Genomic DNA, 19234 nt, shown 5'->3' with positions numbered 1-19234 from the left:
GCAGGCGCATAGAGTATGCGCTGTATTCCAGCTTCTGGTCTCTGTACAACTTACTTCCCTTCTTCTTCCCCTCTCCCCACAAGCCCCCAACAGTTCCCAAAAGTTCAGTCTTGAGACTCCAAACCCAAATGAAATAGACCTTTGAGTCAGTCCAGGGCCGTGCTAACCCACTCAGCAGGGTAAGCATGGCAGGGGGGCGCCTGCCTTTCAGGGGCACCGCCGCCGGCCGAGTCAATTAAAAAATATAAATGTAAACCTCACCTCTCTCGCGTAGTCGCGTTGGCGCCTATATGCACATGCGCCGCTGCTGGCTCTGGTTGCTGCCTTCCCGTGCGCAGCGCTGCCTCGTTCCATTGGTGACTGTTAGCACCGCCCCCCAGCTCTTCAACGCTTGCGCTTGGAGCCTCGCAGGCAGTCCAACTCTGGAGGACTTTGGGGGGGGGCATAGGCGCCCCGTATAAGAGGCTTGGGGAGGCTAGCCCGCCACTTCCCCGCCCCCCCGCCGCCCTCCGTACCTTTAAATATTATATTTTTGCTGAAGTTGCGGGCAGCACCGGCATTGAAGGCATCAGCAGGCTCATCGCGCTTCCAGCAGCCTTCCCTCGCAAGTCGGATGACGGCTCCGCCCTCATAGAAACAGGAAATATGTCAGAAGGGGGCGGAGCCATCATCCGACTTGCGAGGGAAGGCTGCTGGAAGCGCGATGAGCCTGCTGATGCCTTCAATGCCGGTGCTGCCCGCGACTTCAGCAAAAATATAATATTTAAAGGTACGGCGGCGTGGGGGGGGGTGCAGGAAGGAAACAAGGGCAGACGGGAGAGGAGAGGAGGGTTGCTGCACATGGTGGAAGAAGGGGAGAGGAGAGGGCAGGGGAAAGGAGGGTTGCTGGACATGGGTAGATGGAGGGAAGGGGAGAGGAGGGTTGCTGCACATGGTGGATGAAGGGGAAAGGAGAGGGCAGGGGAGAGGAGGGTTGCTGGACATGGGAGAGGAGGGTTACTGGACATGGGGAGAGGAGGGTTGCTGCACATGGTGGATGAAGGGGAGAGGAGAGAGCAGGGGAGAGGAGGGTTGCTGGACATGGGTAGATGGAGGGAAGGGGAGAGGAGGGTTGCTGCACATGGTGGAAGAAGGGGAGAGGAGAGGGCAGGGGAAAGGAGGGTTGCTGGACATGGGTAGATGGAGGGAAGGGGAGAGGAGGGTTGCTGCACATGGTGGATGAAGGGGAAAGGAGAGGGCAGGGGAGAGGAGGGTTGCTGGACATGGGTAGATGGAGGTAAGGGGAGAGGAGGGTTGCTGCACATGGTGGAAGAAGGGGAGAGGGCAGGGGAGAGGAGGGTTGCTGGACATGGGAGAGGAGGGTTGCTGGACATGGGGAGAGGAGGGTTGCTGCACATGGTGGATGAAGCGGAGAGGAGAGGGCAGGGGAGAGGAGGGTTGCTGGACATGGGTGGATGGAGGGGAAAGGAGGGTTGCTGCACATGGTGGATGAAGGGGAGAGGAGAGGGCAGGGGAGAAGAGAGTTGCTGGACATGGGTGGATGGAGGGGAGGGTGGAGTGAGGAAGGAGATGAGATGATGGAAAAGGAAGAGAGTAGAAAAACTGCACATGGATGAAGAAAATAGGCAAAAGCTGGATCCACTGGACAGTCAAGTTTGCAGAGGACAAGAAATGAAGAAGAAAGGCGGAAAGTAAACAAATAAGGAAGCCCTGGAAACGGAGTTAAGAGGACAGATAGCAGCAGAATCGGATACTGGGCCAGCACAATCAGAAAAACAAAGTCACCAGACAACAAAGGTAGAAAAGATCATTTTATTTTCATTATAGTGTTTGGAATATGTCCACTTTGAGAATTAGGTGTTCAACATTAAAAGTTTATTTACTTATTTATGACATTTTATCCCACATTAAACATGAATTAGGATGTTTTGTGGCTCTACATGAGAATTGTGATATAATGATCCCTTGTTTCAATATTGTTGACGGTCTGCATTTTCCGTATGGGTGGTATATTGGTGTATTAGTTTCTGCCCAGTGTAATATTTATGGTACAGTAAGGTTCAGAGTGTGTTTTTGCACAAAGTTGTGCATAGTGTTTTGCAGTTCAGCGATTGTGGTTAGTATATGCTTTGAGCAACCACTTTATTCTTTGACATATGATACATAACTAATATCTAAATTTAATAAAAGGTATTAATTGTGACATTTATTTATTTTTTTCTGTGTGTGATCAGACAATTATGGATTTAAGCTCCACCCTAGCCCCACCCCTAACCCCGCCCCTTTAGCCTCCCCAAACAATTGGGCCACCGACCGCCTATGGGGGGAGGGGTGTTGCCGAGCCGAGTGCCGACGCCACGTTAGTGCTGCCCTACAGGAGAGAGGATAGGCGAGCCGGCACCGCGCTGCTTGGATCCGCTGCTGTTCTGTAGCAGTGGCGTGGACTGGACATCATTGGTAAGGTTTGCCTGCCCTTGTTGTTGTACTTTTCATTATAATGGCTGCTGGCTGGCTGGCTGGCTGGCTGGCTGGCTGGCGTGGCGTGGTGGGCCTACTTTAAGTACATTTGAGGCTGCAGGTTGGGTGGGGGAACTGGAACCACCAGGCCAGCTGGGGAAGAAGAAAAGAAAGACAAGGCAGGCAAGGAAATTTCTGTGGGGGGGGTGGGGTGGAGAACAAGCTAGAATCAGGGAGGAATGAAGGAGGGGAGAGTAAGGGCAGGAAAGGAAAATAAGAACTGATGGAACAGAAAGGCAAAGAGAAAGATTGGAAAAACAAGGAGGAAATTTCTGTGGGGGGGTGGGGGGGGGAGACCAAGGCAGGAGGAAAGGAACAAGGAAGATAAGCTGATGAGTAATAAAATGGATTTTAAATGATAAGCAGTAGTCATCTGCTATAGAGAGATTCTATTCGACATGAGGTTTGAAGTGGTAGTGCTTAAATATAGGTAGCAAGGAGGGTAATCAATCATGTGATAGGCTTTCGGTTTTGTATAGTACTACTACTATTTAACATTTCTAAAGCGCTACTATGGTTATGCAGCAATGTACAAGTTAACAAAGAAGGACAGTCCCTGCTCAAAGGAGCTTACAATCTTAAGGGACAAGAATGCAGTCAATCAAATTGGGGCAATCTGGGTTTCCTGGTTAGTCCAATGGTTAGGTGCCGAAAGCAACATTGAAGAGGTGGGCTTTAAGCAAGGATTTGAAGATGGGGAGGGATAGATCCTGTGTAGTGTTATTATTTAGTGTTTAAGATGGATGATTACGGTATGCCTTCTTGAAAAGATCTGCACTCCATCTTTCAGCTCCTATTTCCTTTGCATCTTGTGCCAAACTGGTGGGGGGGGGGGGCGCCAACTGATAGTCTGCAGGGGGGCACCAGAGACCCTTGGCACGGCCCTGAGTCAGTCAGTTCCTCTACTCACTTTCTCCTACTGCCTAGGAGATAGAGGCATTTTCTCCTCCCTCACTTGTCAGCCACCAACACTCTGACAACCTCCCACTCCATGGAGTCTTCCCCCACCCTCTCTCCCAGGTGCTGCTCCTCCCCTTGATTGTCCTCCATCTCCCAATCACCTGCTGACCTTTCTGCCTGCTGGGAGTTGGAGTGCTGTCCCTCATGTTCCCTCCTCCCTTGCAAGTGCTGCTGGGTTCTGTAGTTCACTTCCTTTCTTGCAAGTCTCCTACCCCCTTTCCCCGGCAGAGAGTGATCTTCCTTTCTAGGCCTACTGCCCCTGTCAGTTCTTCTCTGCCTTCCCTCTACCTCCTCCTTACAGCGTATATAAAAAAGTAGGCCTTCAATTCTCTTTTCAACTGTTTGATCTCTTGTATTTTCTTAAGACTCAATGGTAAACTGTTCCACAAAGAAGGACCTGCTACATAGAAAAACATCCGTTCTATATTTATTAATCTTACAACTCGAAATGGAGGTATATCTAAATACAATTGTGCAGTTCTCAGGGTTTTGGAAGGCTGATACACATGTAATTTTGCTGCCACTCTACCCCCCCCCCCCCCCCGCCACACAGGTCCCTACCCCCCCTGCCACCACCACATATCATGTCCAAAAACAGCAAAACATATGTAGACAGCACTGATAACAGCCCCATTGAATTCCAGAGTACAATTTCATTTCACGTCACATATCTGTACTATCCTACTCCAAAACAAATGGACACAGCAAGTTAAAAAGTGCAATAAAAATTGTAATTCACAGCAAATCAAATACAAATCAAAAGTTAAACATATAAAGCCTGAATAATCTACAACCCAAACTTAGTGACAAAACTAAAGCCCCATCCCATCTTCATTTCCCACACAAGATACCAAACCTTACTTCTTAAATAGCCCATACTGGCTCTCTTACTGCAAGGCTCTTTTTTTTTTTTTTTGCCTAAGAAGTAATTTGAAATGATTCCTTTTATTCTACATCACTCACTTGGAGAAATCTTGGCTTGTTCTTCTTCAAAAACATCCATCAAAGCCTGAGAAACAATATTGGGGCTAATCTGGAGATCTGCATACGGCCTCTGATGGGAAGGAGGTATGTAGGTATGAAATAGGCTTCTCTCTCTCTGAACCTTGCCAGAATGTTTAAAAATCCCAATGCAATTTAAATTTTTATCATTTTCAAAACAAACATCTGTTCTACAACCAGGCCTTTAATGGAAGAAGTAACTAACTTGTTAGTCTCACTCACACACACACACACACACACACACCCACACACACACAGAGTGACACGGGCTGCACATACTGTAGCAGGGCATGTTTATCCACTCTTACCCCTAGCTGAGATCATATTTAACAATCTCTCTGACCTCATGTGCACCTTTCTTTAAATTAGTCACCTTATTTTCTAACTCCTCTTACTCTCTTACCTATCTCTGTGTTCCATCTTTGCTTATACCCTACACTGTCAATTAAAATGTTCTATTACGTATTGTGTTGATATTGCCATACTTTGTATTGTTATTTGAATATTTTTACTGTTGTAATTGTCTATTGTATATATAAAGAGGTTATCTCCTTTAAAAATCAAACTCAAATGTAGAAAATAAGGAGAAATCAAATAAAGAGCATCAGTGCGTCTGAATGTGGAAACAAATATCACAATTATAAATGAGGAAAAGGCCTCGAGAAGTCCCCAGCCTAAATACTAGCTTCGGGGACTGGACTTACTCATCATCGGCCAAAAAAACCTCTTTTTTCTCTTTTTCCTCTTTTTGTTTTTTTGCTTGTCTAATATGAAAAGGTCAGTACACAGGGTTACTTAACTTGCTTAAGTCATTCTTATGGCTGTGCGGATCCTTAGTGCACCGCGGCCACAACCTACGATAGCTGCCGTTTCGGAAACCTGCCTCAGGGTTCTGTGGTCCGCGTGTTAACCTAGTGAGCAGAGAAAAAAACATTACCAACTTAAGCAATCGATAAAAATATCCCCAAAACTAACTACTACTCACTGCTTCCGCACTAATCATATATAAGAAGACGAGGCAAGACAAAGCAAAGAAAAATGGCCATTCTATATAGCCGGCCACGTCAGATGCCAAGCTTAAACATGGCCAATCGGATTGCAGGATTCTAATGGTGTGTCTCAATTTTAAAGACCTAATCTCTCCTAAATCTTCAGAAAATGTCCAAAAAATATATTCAAGGGATATTCAAAAAATATATTTTTGTAAAGATTGTGTTCTTCAGAAAAAAATATATTCTTCAGAAAAAATATTCTTCAGAAAAAATAGCACCATTCTATCCTCCCGTTAAGACCCTTAGGTTCTAACGAATCTAGGCGAAATATCCAGCGTTGCTCGTTCTGGAGAAGTGTGTGTTTTCTATTGGAACCAATACGGTTCCGAGGTAGCTCAACCTGCTGTAGCACTAAGCACTTAAGCTGCTCAAAAGTATGCTGCAACGAATCACAATGGTCGGCTAGAGGCAATGTTATTTTCTTCAACTTAATGGTACTTTGTGTTCTGTCAGATGTGTAACTAGTGAGCGTGTAGTCTGCCCCACATAGATCTTATTACAGGGGCATATTATACAGTAAACAACAAACACAACAAATTTAGATCTGCAGTTTGTATTTATTCTTAATGGGTATTCTACGGCTGTTTGTGGATGTGTAAATTTATCAGTTTCCAACATGATTTGACACATGCTACAGGTGTTGCACTTTTTGTGTCCGTTCCAGAACCCTGAGGCAGGTTTCCAAAACGGCAGCCATCGTAGGTCATGGCCGCGGTGCACTAAGGATCCGCACAGCCATAAGAACGACTTAAGCAAGTTAAGTAACCCTCCAGCTTATTTTCGAAAGAGAAAGATGCCCATATTTCGACCCAAATCGGGAGATGGGCGTCTTTCTCCCGTGGGCGACCAAATAGGTATAATCGAAAGCCGATTTTGGGTGTCTTCAACTGCACTCCGTCACAGGAACGACCAAAGTTGACGGGGGCGTGTCGGAGGTGTGGTAAAGGCGGGGCTGGGGCGTGGTTATCGGCCGAGGAGAGATGGCCGCCTTCGGCCGATAATCGAATAAAGAAAGGCGGTTTTACCGCGATTTTGGATCACTTTTTTTGGACCCTTTGTTTTCACGAACAAGTCCCAAAAAAGTGCCCCAACTGCCCAGATGACCACTGGAAGGAATTGGGGATGACCTCCACGGACTCCCCCAGTGATCACTAACCCCCTCCCACCAAAAAAAAAAGAACTTGAAAAACCTTTTTTTCCAGCCTGTATGGCAGCCTCAAATGTCATACCCAGCTCCATGACAGCAGTATGCAGGTCCCTGGAGCAGTTGTTAGTGGGTGCAGTGGACTTGACCCAGGTGGGCCCAGGCCCATCCCCCCCCTACCTGTTCGACTTGTGGTGGTAAATGGGAGCCCTCCAGACCGCCCCCAAAACCCACTGTACCCACATGTAGGTGCCCCCCTTCACCCCTTAGGGCTATGGTAATGGTGTAGAGTTGTGGGCAGTGGGTTTTGGGGGGGATTTGAGGGGCTCCGCACCCAAAGGAAGGGAGCTATGGACTTGGGAGGTATTTTACTTTTGTTTTTTACATTTGACAAGTGCCCCCTAGGGTGCCTGGTTGGTGTCCTGGCATGTGAGGGGGACCAGTGCACTACGAATCCTGGCCCCTCCCATGACTCAATGCCTTGGATTTGGTCGTTTTTGAGCTGGGCACCTTCGGTTTCCATTATCGCTGAAAAACAATACCGCCCAGCTCAAATCCGCACAAATCCGAAGCATTTGGCTGGCAGAAACCGTATTATCGAAAAAAAAAAGATGGTCCATTTTTTTCAAAAATACAGTCTGTCCCGCCTCTTCACGTACCCGTTTTCAGACATAGACGCCCATGGAGATGGGCGTTCGATTATGCCCCTCCCTGTGTACTGACCTTTTCATATTAGACAAGCAAAAAAACAAAAAGAGGAAAAAGAGAAAAAAGAGTTTTTTTTGCCGATGATGAGTAAATCCAGTCCCCGAAGCTAGTATTTAAGCTGGGGACTTCTCGAGGCCTTTTCCTCATTTATAATTGTGATATTTGTTTCCACATTCAGACACACTGATGCTCTTTATTTGATTTCTCCTTATTTTGTAATTGTCTATTGCTCATTGATTTGTTCTTACTGTACACTGCCTTGAGTGAATTTCTTCAAAAAGGTGGTAAATAAATCCTAATAATAAAATAATAAATATAACATTAAAAGCAAAGCAAGCATAAATCAATTGTACTAATCTATCCTTCTCCATGCTGTACATTTACTGGCCCTGAAAAGCATTTTTCCCAAAGTTTGAGGTTTGCCCTAACAAACTGTTCACATGCAGTACTTGTGAAGATGTTCTATATATTTTTAGAGATATGTGAGAAAACAACAACAACAAAATCCCCACTGATCTCTGTCCTGAGGTCAATGCTGGTAGTACAAATAGTACAGTATAGAGGAGTATAGAGCATCAGTGCTGAACAGCATGATTACCAGAGGGAAGGGGGAGATGGAAAGGGAAAAGAAGCTTTAACTTTTGGTCAACCACCAGTTGCAAAGCTGAATTAGTTAAATATGGGGCCCCTGTCACCCCTACTTATAGCCAGCCCTGGGTGAGGCCTTCAGTGCTCTACCAAAATAAAGCAATTCTGATCTTTTCCTAACCCTGCAATTTCCAGAACAGGGGTTGTGCCTTCTTGCTTGATTGACAAGAGGGGAGTTGCAACCCATGGAGGGAAAATTGGGTGGGCCCCAGCCCAGGATGAGGGTCATTATTTTTGCTCCAGATCCCAGGCTAGAGCATTGCTATGCAAAGGGGCCAGGGTTTGGCAGAGCCCATGGCCATTCCCTCAACACTCATGCAAGGGGACTAAATGTACTTTTCACCTCCAACCTGGGCCCCTTTAGATAATGGATGAGCCAAAATATATCAAAACATATGAGATAAAAACAAAGGATTCCTATATGGAAAGAAAAGAAAATAGAATAAAAATAAATGTAGTGGTGCTTAGATGGGAAATAAGGCCAGTATTGGGCTAATTTCTACAGTCTGTGACCCGATTATTGCTAGACAGATCTGGATGGGCTGGAGTGAGGCCTCAACAACAGCTCCAGAAGTTGAGGAATAAGGCTAGTGCTGAGCAGACCTCTATGGTCTGTGCCCTGAAAATGGCAAGGACACATCAGCTTTTACATGTGCCAATCAGGGTATAGGGCACATCATAGCACTGAATCTCTTTCAGAGTCTTTTTCTGATGATATTCCAGTGAAGGGTGATCAGGAATTTGATGCACTATGGATCCAATTGGATCATAGTGCAGTGTTTGACACTGTCTCCTATTCTAAATTGCTTGCTACTCTGAAAATATAGCAATATTGCATGCTTGTAGAGTTGGTTCTGGTGAGGATTATACATAGTATTTATATATTTTTTATGTTTTTACAAGGATCCTCTTCGGTCTGCTGGTTTGGAGATCATACGTGAGAGAGTGATAGGGGCAGACTCTAGTGGATGAGTGTATTTGTGATCCAAAATGAAATAGTTAGCTCCTGACACTCAATAAAACTATCTCTTTATGCATGGGTGTCTTTAACTAAAGAGACCATTTTCCCCTTTGATTGAGAAGCTCTTTAATGTCATTTAAAGCTCTTCAATATCATTTAAGTGACAAAAAAAGGCAGGAAAATCGATATCAAAATGAGAATTGGAGCCCAAGAGCATTTTAACTTATAGTGAGCAGAATACTGACATTTTTATTTTGCAAGACAGCAGAGTGTTACGAGAGGTATATTGCACTAACACAACACCCCCCCCCCCATGTTTACTAAGGCACACAGCAATGCCAACACAGCCCATTCAAAGTGAATGGGCTTTGTTGGCATTAGTGCACAGCAGCCGCTAGTCTGGCTTAGTAAACTGGGGTAAAGATGTTATCAAATATATGGATACAGCCTATTTAAAATAGATGAGCAATTAAAGAAGGTTAGATTTTTGGTTAAGTATGCTCAGTTCACAGTTTAGAATGGAGGAGTAACCTAATAATTAGGACAGAAGGTTGAGAAACAGAGGAGCCCTGTACACTTGCCCTTGAGATCTTGGGCAAGTGACTTAACCCTCCATTACCTCCACTGTTCCCTCTAAGCTGAGCAGGAGTCCTCCACCTACAGCACCCTGCCAGTGGGAGCGCTGTTTCACCATCACATTTTCAATAATGAGGGACAGGCAAGCTCTGCAAGACTTCAGGGAAGCTGCCTGACCCTAGTGATTGAAAACACAATATTGAAGCACTGCAGTTGGAGGACTCCTGCTCAGCTTAGAGAGAACAGTGTTTACCTCAGGTAGAAACTCAGATTGTGAACCTGTCAGGGACTGGAAAATATCTACTGTATCTGAATATACACTACTTCAGTAGCTTGCAGGTGGTACATAAGAAATTAAGGGACCCTTTTACTAAGCTCTGCTAAAAAGTGATCTGCACTGTTTTTAGCATGTGGGTTTCCTGCGCACTGAGTCCACTTTTAATGCGGCAGTAAAATAGCTGCAATTTCATTTTTTCCCTTAATGGCCATGGGTTAATGTCCCAATTAGCATGTGGCTCGTCTCTATTCAGAAAGACGCTTCCAATACTGAAATACTGGCGGTTTTCAGTATTGGAGGCGTCTTTCTGAATAGAGACGAGCTGTTCAAACAACTGGAGTTTTACCCCGATTGTTTCACTTACCTCTTGTGCCACAGTTTGCAAGTTGACCGATAGGAGTTTATTGACCCCTGATGCAGGCGGTTGTACGCCGAAACACGGCCCGTGTCGGGTATTTGTGATATTAAAGGACTACATTTTTTCTCAATCCTGAAGGCCCAGTGTTTGCTTTTTTTTTTTGTTTGCCTTGTTGTATTTGTATGCTGTTTTCCCTCTCTTTTGTGACTGTATATCCCCAATTAGCATGTGGCCATTAGTGTATGACCCTTACCACCACCATCTATTTACGAATTATTAAGGGTTCCTGCGCTAAACCCATGCTAATCGGCAGTGTGCATCAATTTGCCAATTAGTGTACAGCGCTCTTACTCTCCACCCCCAAACATAGCCTCCGCTTGCTCAGGATTGGTGTGTGCCAATCCCAGGTGTCCTGCAGTAGTGCCTTCTAGTGTGCAGTAAGCACATATTAACCCTTACTGCCACTTAGTAAAATAACCCCTAAATAAACAATTGACTAAATGGGCACTATGACGTCATGATAATTGACAGCTGCTTTTTTTAGTCCTTTGGAATCACTCCTATCTTGTGTGTATTTAGGCACAGGGAATATATTGCTTGTTCTCTTTCTAATTTAGGGGCCCTTGTACTAAGCTGCAGTAAAAGGGGTTCTGTGCTAGTGGCAGTGACTGTTTTTGCCGCACGCCAGGGCCCCTTTTACCACAGTGGGTAAAAGTCCGATAAAAGAAATGGCTGTGCGGTAAGTTCACACTTGCCACGTGGCTATTTCGGAGGGGGAGGGAGCAATTACCGCCGCCCATTGAGGTGGCGGTAAGGGCTCCTGCACTGACCTGGCGGTAAACGCTGCCCGATTACCGCCAAGTAACCCCTGTGGAAATATTTTTTATAATATTTCTGCTAGTGCAGGAAATGGCACACGGTGGAGATGGAACTACCGCCGGCACCCATGTTGTGCCGGCAGCAGTTCCGGGTTGCTGCGCGACAACCCTTAAGCGATAGTTATTTTAATCCCTATAAATCACAACTACTGTGATTTATAGGGATTAAAGGTTAGAACTGTGCCAATCTAAGTAAAAACTTGGGGTGTGTGGTACCTCTCATAAGATCCTTTAACGAATAATATTATGAGAGCAGTGGTTATTGAAGGAACGCTATGGAATTGGCACTGTTTTATTCCTGTTTCTTTTTGGGAATGCATGAATATTTTTAACATTATGAAGAAATTAGATTCAAAATTAGAGTGAATGTGTTAAGTTTGGAGGCAGGTGCCAGAGAGCATTTCTCACTTGAACACTGATGTTTCTTGAGAAGCCAGCAGAGTGTTATGAGAGACACGTGGCATTAAAGGATATTGAGCATATGTTTACAGCAACCATTATTGGTACTTTGCTTTCTTTATCACCTTATTATGGGGACCTTTTAAAGTGCAGTGAAATCTGGGCTTTAAAAATTTTAATGTGAGACTTTATTTAACACAGAGGCATGGCTAGGTGGGATGCAAGGAGAGCAGCCACTGCCCAAAACAGATTTTGAATGAAATGGTGCCTATGCAAACTGGCTCTTCAGCCTTGCACCGGTGCCTATTTTAAGGGTCTTTTACTAAGCTGCGATAAAAAAAAATGGCCTGCGGTAGTGTAGGCACATGTATTGGGTGTGCGCCATGCCAGTTTTTACCGCTTCTACAAAAATTGGCTTTTTTTATGGGACGGGAAAAGGGCCTGTGGTAAAAACGAAACCAGCGTGTATCCCAAACCGGCCTGAGCCCTTAATGCCACCCATTGATCTAGCAGTAAAGGCTCATGCGCTACATGCCCGGTGACCAGTAAAGTGCTGATTACCGCCAGAACAGGGGAGTGTAGGAGGAAATAAATAAATAATTCATCCACACGTTTTGGGTGCATGCCAAATGTGAAATTACCTCCAGGAGGGCGCACTGGCCTGGCGCTAGTCTCATTTGGTTATGTGCTGCACACGCATAGTAGAACCTACCACGGCTTAGTTAAAGGGCCCTTTACAAAAGGTCTACTCCCCCTGACATCAAAACCTGGCTACAATTCTGATTTTACATGGCACTTAGGGAGAGATTTTTAAAAATGTTTTAATGCAGGTCATGTGGTAATGTCTTAGCGCATGAAAACCACATACAGTTAATTGCTTCCTATTAGCACAAACCATAACGTGCTAGTTATATAATGCAGGAAAGCCCAATCTCCACCCACAACAAGGCCCTCCTAAAAATATTTTGTTTAAATAGGTAATACATGGGTTACTGTGTGCAAACAGGCAACTTACCAGAAAATGCTTTGATGCATTCTGCAGTAGCCTATTATTTATTTAGATTTTGCTCACACCTTTTTTCAGTAGTAGCTCAAGGTGAGTTACAATCAGGTACTCTGGATATTTCTGTGTCCCAGGAGGGCTCACAATCTAAGTTTGTACCTGAGGCAACGGAGGGTTAAGTGACTTGCCCAAGATCACAAGCAGCAGCAGTGGGATTTGAACTGGCCACCTCTGCAAGACCGGTGCTCTAACCACTAGGCCACTCCTATTAGCTTGTGCTAATTGCATGTTAAGGGTTTAACAAGCTTTAGTGAAGGGGTTCCTATGTTTGTTGGGGTACTGGGTCACTCTGGATTTTCACACTAATAAGGAGAAACTGCTCATGCATCTTGCCCATCTGACCAAATTCATATTAGCCTAGATGAGGGGTTCTCAGCCCAGTCTCAGGACACACCCAGCCAGTCCGGTTTTCAGGCTACCCACAATGAATATGCATAAGATAAAGCTGTAAGCACGGCTTCCATTGTAGGCAAATCGATCTCATGCATATTCGTTGTGACTATCTTGATGTGTCCCAAGGACTGAGCTGAAACAGTTCTGGCATTTACTGGCTGCTTGACCTATTACTAGCATGGAGATCTCAAAGGGTGCAGTGATTATTTTTGCTGCTGTTGTTCTTTCTTTCCAAAGGTATTTGCACTAAATGCTGATTGTCTCCCTTTCTGCATGAAATTGCATTGGGAAGTTGTCATAGAAAGTGATTTCTAAAGACTCTAGTTGCATTCTCACTCATTCTCACTCATATTACAGAGGAAGTAACTGGAAGGCTGATATTAAATGACAGTTGCTAAGTCTGTATAGTGTACATGACTTGCATATGAGGTCAATGTTTACTGCATACTGTGGAAGGATTCATTTGCTACAGCAACTCCCACTTACTGCCTGTGGCAGCCAAGAACTCTATATCCACCTCTAACATCCAGAAGAAAAACTGAAAGTCAAGCTATTAGCTTTCAAAACATTTAAACACTGTTCATGAATCCCTAGGGGGCCCTTTTACTAAAGGGTTGCCGCGCAGCAACCCAGAACTGCGGCGGTAGTCCCACCCCCAGCGTGTGTTATTTCCAGCACTAGCGGAAATACTTTACAAATATTTCCACAGGGGGTTCAGTAATCGGGCAGCGTTTACCGCCGGGTTAGTGCGGGAGCCCTTACCGCCACCTCAATGGGTGGTGGTAAGTGCTCTCCCCCCTTCCCCCCCAAAATGAACTTACCGCATGACCATTTCTTTTTTTGGACTTTTACCCACTGTGATAAAAGGGGCCCTGGTGCACGGCAAAAACAGCTGCTGCCGCTACTTTACCGCAGTTTAGTAAAAAAGCCCCTAAACTAGAAAGAGAGCAAGCAATATATTCCCTGTGCCTAACTACACACAAGATAGGAGTGACTCCAAAGGACTAAAAAAGCAGCTGCCATCCCTCTTAGGAATGGTGGCACAGACCCAGTGTCACTGAGGGATATTGCCCCCCTCTCCATTGTCTTCTCCTAATCTCCAGCTTTCTTCCTATTGTGAACCTCTTCATTCCACCTTCCCACTAGTTGGCAGGAGGACAGTGGTGCTTCATGTCCCATCTGCCTTCTCTGCTAGTTGGCTTCACATTGTGGTCTGAACACACAGGACCTGCTGGCACCTTGTGTTGAACACTACAGAATAAAGTGCCTGACGGAAGAGGCAGATGCATATAAAGTGCTGCTGTCCTACTGACAGTTAGAGGGAAGTGATTAGAAGGATTGTGAGAGGATCAGGGCATGAAAGAGGAAGTCACAAGTGTCTAGGGGTAGAGGAGGGGTGCGTAGGTAATGCAGTTCATACTAGGTGACAGAGAGGATCAATGGAATTATTCAGGGATCAGCACTACGATGAGTTCTGTTCAATATCTTCATGAATGCCTATAGTGGTTAAACAGATTTTTGCTTTCTTCATGATGTCCTTGATTACTCTGCTCCACAAGGGGTTACCCAACCCTCTGAGAGGACATCGTTCATCTTTACAATGTAATGTCACTAAACCATGATAAGACTTTACCCAAAATGCAGATTGAACTTAACTTAAATAGGAGAATATCATAGTCTATTGTATCGAATGCAGTGCAACTGTCTCGGCAGCTTCTGTGCAACAGCCTGGTGGTCTGGAAAGTATGGAGAGCTCAGAACAGGAGAAACTGGCTAATGGCTCAGTTGGTACCAGTGAAGGTATTTTGGAAACTATTGAAGGAAGGGTGCTGGCTTTGTTGCCATATATCTTAGGGACCCTTTTGCTAAGCTGCGTAAGCGTTTACGTGTGCCCGTGTGTCAAAATGGAGTTACCGCATGGCTCTTGCGGTATTTTCATTTTTGCCATGTGTCAGATACTCTCGGCCGAAAAACAATTTTTATTTTCAGACGCACGTATCGGACGCACACCAAGTTAGGCATATTTTCAAAGCACTTAGCCTTCCAAAGTTCCATAGAAACCTATGGAACTTTGGAAGGCTAAGTGCTTTGAAAATATGCCGTGGCATTTGGCACCTGTAGGTCATTACCGCCTGGTTACCATGTGAGACTTTACCACTAGGTCAATGGCTGGCGGTAAGGTTGCAGACCCAAAATGGACGAACGGCAATTTTGATTTTGCCGCACGTCTATTTTTGGCAAAAATATAAAAAAGGCCTTTTTTACAGGCGCGCTGAAAAATGGATTGGCGAGTAGCGCGCCCAAAACCCGCGCCTACACTACAGCAAGCCATTTTTCAGCACACCTTAGTACAAGGACTCCTTAGTAAGTAAACCAGGAATTATGACTCTGGACACTAGTGTGCTATTTCAGATTTGGTGAAAGTAATGGTCTCAGTGGTGCAAAATTTAAAAATCCAGACTAATTCTGTAGAATAAAGACTTGGGCAATGTGAACAAGATTTAGCTATGTTAAATACTGTTCCTGAGAAAACTTCTTTTGATCAATCATTATCCCAAGTTAAAGCTACTCAGTTGTCTATGATTGTTGTTGATATTAGTGGGATACATTTAAAGGGCTAGATTCTACATATGGCGACTAAAATCTGTCACGGTGGTGACTGTTTCCTTGTCTGTGCTCACCTCACCCTCTGGTGGCCTGAACCGGTGGCTGCTATGAACTGTCACACGTTCCAGACTTCAGCACAGTCCGGTCCGGATCTTCCAGGCTGCCAGACTTGCTTTTCTTGTTTGTGACTTAGAACACAGTGAGCCACATTTGCACTTCAGTAGATCCAATAGTAGAGAGGATTGTTTGATATAGTAAGAACTGCTATCACTGTTAGAACCACAGCTGCATGTCATATCATAACCACAAATTGGTAATAATGGAGCCACAGAGCTGAGTATGAAACATTTAACGTACTATTAATTTGCAACTGCTAAATAATGTAGTGCCTGCACATCGCTCTCAGACAAATTTCTTGCCCATCTCTTCACCACCTGGGGGACTGGGGTGACCCAGGACCTGGCAGGGGAATATCTGTTCTAATGTCTCAGTTCAGGAAAGGCACCATTCACAGATGCCCGCCAGTCATAACCTGGTAGAAGGAAGTGGAAAGGGGGGCTGCAGTTTTGTGTGCTATCTCAACCCCCCCCCCCCCCCCCCCCCCCCCCCGGTAGTGTGGAACCTGGTAGCAGCTTCCATATACCTTACTCCTGTGTCAGGTGCTGGAGTGGCCAACCTAAGTTCCACTGCTATTGCTAGCTGTGGTAGGCCATAACACATTCCCTGTCTGGAGGCACGGCATAATGGTTTGGGTACAGCCTGGGATCCTGGGGATAGCAGGTTCAACTTCCACTGGAGCTTCTTGTAATGCAGGGCACATTAGATCCCTCTTGCTTGGGCAGTTCTCTGGTTAAACATGTCACATTAAGGAACAGCTGCTCTGATTGTGGACACAGAGGGCCCTTTGGACACTTCTCTACCCCCCCCCCCCCTTCTTGGGAGGGGAGTGGAGGAGTAACCCAGCAATCAGTGCAGCAGACCTTGATCCTGGGGCACTGGGTTCAATTCTCACTGCAGCTCTTTATTACTCTGGGCAAGTCATTTAACCCTCTATTGCCCCAGGTACAAATAAGTACCTGTATATACTATGTAAACCACTTTGAATGTAGTTGCAAAAACCACAGAAAGGCAGCATATCGAGCTCCATTTCCCTTTCCCCTTCTACAGTCTTCCTTTCCCAGGGCTTGCCTAGTAGTGTTTAAACCACAGCAGTTGTCAGCCTTGCATATAAGGGAATCAATGCATATTTTAGAGAGTAGAGGCAGAGACCTTTTGTATGCTAATAACTGTAAACATTGTATTTGTCACAAAAATAGTATGTACACATTTTTTGGTCCATAGCCTTCACTGTGGCTCCCACTGCTCCTCATGAAGCATCCTCAGTTCTGTGAGGATTTACCCCTGAATGTGGCATAGGCCTCCGAGCCCTGACTCTGGCACAGAGAGGTTTGGTTCCCTGCGGAGAGGCATAACTGGGCACACTAAGGAATGTTGCTCTGCATGCAGAGGTATGTATGCAAGTATTGCACATGGAGGGAACATGCCGCAGACGCTTTTTCAATGTGGGGACCAGTACCACCCTTGCACATTTTGTTTAATGTATTTCTGATTGGCGCTGACATTTATCTCTAAATGTTTATGATGTTTGCAGTTCGTCTTCTTACTAAATATATTTTTAGTGTATTTTTGAATATCAGAAAATGTTTATTTACTTCTTCCATTATGTGTTTTTTTTTAATGGTTTACTCTAAACGTTTTTTTCACCATTTGGGCATCATATTGAAAATGCCAATCTGCTTTATCTACATTACTACACTTGTTATAAGATTGTTTCTGCATTCAATAAAAATTATTTTTAAAACATTTTTCGAAAGTAGCAAATGTAATGCCATTTAAAAAAAAGGTGGGGGGGGGGGGGTTCCAGGGGTAATCCAGGAAATTACAGACCAGTAAGTTTGATGTTTGCTTTGGCAAAATGATAGAAATGATTATAAATAATATACTTAACTGAACACTTACACAAACATGGTTTTAATGGGACAAAGTCAACATGGATTCATCCAAGGGAAATCTTGCCTCATCATTTTGCTACATTTCTTTGAAGGTATGAATAAAACATGTGGAAAAAGGAAAGCCAGTTGATGTACCATATCTAGGTTTTCAGAAAGCTTTTGACAAAGTCTCTTATGAGAGATTCCTGAAAAAATTAAAAAGCCATGGAATAGGAGACAGTGCTCTGTAGTGGATTGGGAACTCATTATGAGATAGGGTTAAATGACCATTTCTCTCAGTGGAGGAAGGGGAATAGTGAAGTGCCCCAGGGATCTGTAATGGGTTTGGTGCTTTTTAACATATTTATAAATGATCTGGAAATGGGAATGCTGAGTGAAGTATTAAGTTTGCAGATGACACAAAACTATTCAAAGTTGTTAAATCATATGCGGACTGTGAGAAATTGCAGGACAACCTAAGGAAACTGGAAGACTGGGCATCCAAACAGCAGATGAAATTTAATTTGGACAAATGCAAAATGATGTACATTGGGAAGAGTAATCTGAATCATAGCTACTTGATGCTAGGTTCCACATTAGGAATCACCAACCCCCCAAAAAGATCTAGGTATCATTGTGGATAATACATTGAAATGTTCAGCTCAGTATGCAGTGGTAGCCAAAAAAGTAAACAGAATGTTTGGAATTATTAGGAAAGGGATAGAAAATAAGACAAACCAAACCAATATTTAAAACCAATTAGCCAGCCAGGAATGGTACCTGACTGGTTAAAAGGTAATTCACCAGCTTTCCAGCGATAATCAGCAAGAGGCTGAATATTGCCGATTAGTGCTTAGCTGGTTATATCCCTGTTGTGCATGCCATGATAACATCAAGACTGGATTACTGTAATGCACTCTATAATGGTCTGACTACAAATGGTCTGCACCAGCACCAATTGATTCAGAATGCTGCAGCAAGACGCATAGAAGGTTGCAAGCGACGTGATCACATCGCACCATTTTTGCAAAAACTTCATGGGCTACCAGTACAATACAGGGCTAAATTTAAAACTCTATGTCTGATCTTCAAGACGCTTAAAGGAAATGGCCCCTGAGTACTTGAAGAACAGGATGACCCTCTACACACCTCCAAGGACACTAAGGTCCTCCCAAGGAGTACCCCTAACCATACTCTCTCCAAAAGACATCACACAATGTGATTCCCGCAAGCGAGCCTTCTCTGGAGTAGCCCTCACACTCTAGAATGCACTCCCTGAAAGGCTGTGCTTAACACAAGACTATCTCTACTTCAGGAAGCAATATCAGCTTGGCCAGTTAAATTTAAACCATCCAAAATACACCCGGATCTTCAAAACTGGTTACTGGAAATGGCCCCGTATTGAATATCCAGGCTCAGCACCAACCACGGGAGGCAGCTCGGCTACCTCTCACAGTCTGAATTTTGGGCCCAAAGAATATTATAATAAGAACATAAGCATTGTCATACTTGGACAGACCAAAGGTCTATCAAGCCCAGCATCCTGTTTCCAACAGTGGCCAATCCAGGTTACAAGTACCTGGCATGATTCCAAAACAGTACAATACTTTTAATGATGCTTATCCTAGAAATAAGCAGTGGATTTTCCCCAAGTTCATCTTAATAATGGCTTATGGACTTTTCTTTTAGGAAGCTGTCCA

The sequence above is a fragment of the Microcaecilia unicolor genome, chromosome 9, assembly GCF_901765095.1.
Source record: "Microcaecilia unicolor chromosome 9, aMicUni1.1, whole genome shotgun sequence".
NCBI classification, from domain to species: domain Eukaryota; kingdom Metazoa; phylum Chordata; class Amphibia; order Gymnophiona; family Siphonopidae; genus Microcaecilia; species Microcaecilia unicolor.
The sequence above is the reverse complement of the archived record's forward strand: the minus strand, read 5'-3'. Positions refer to the sequence as shown.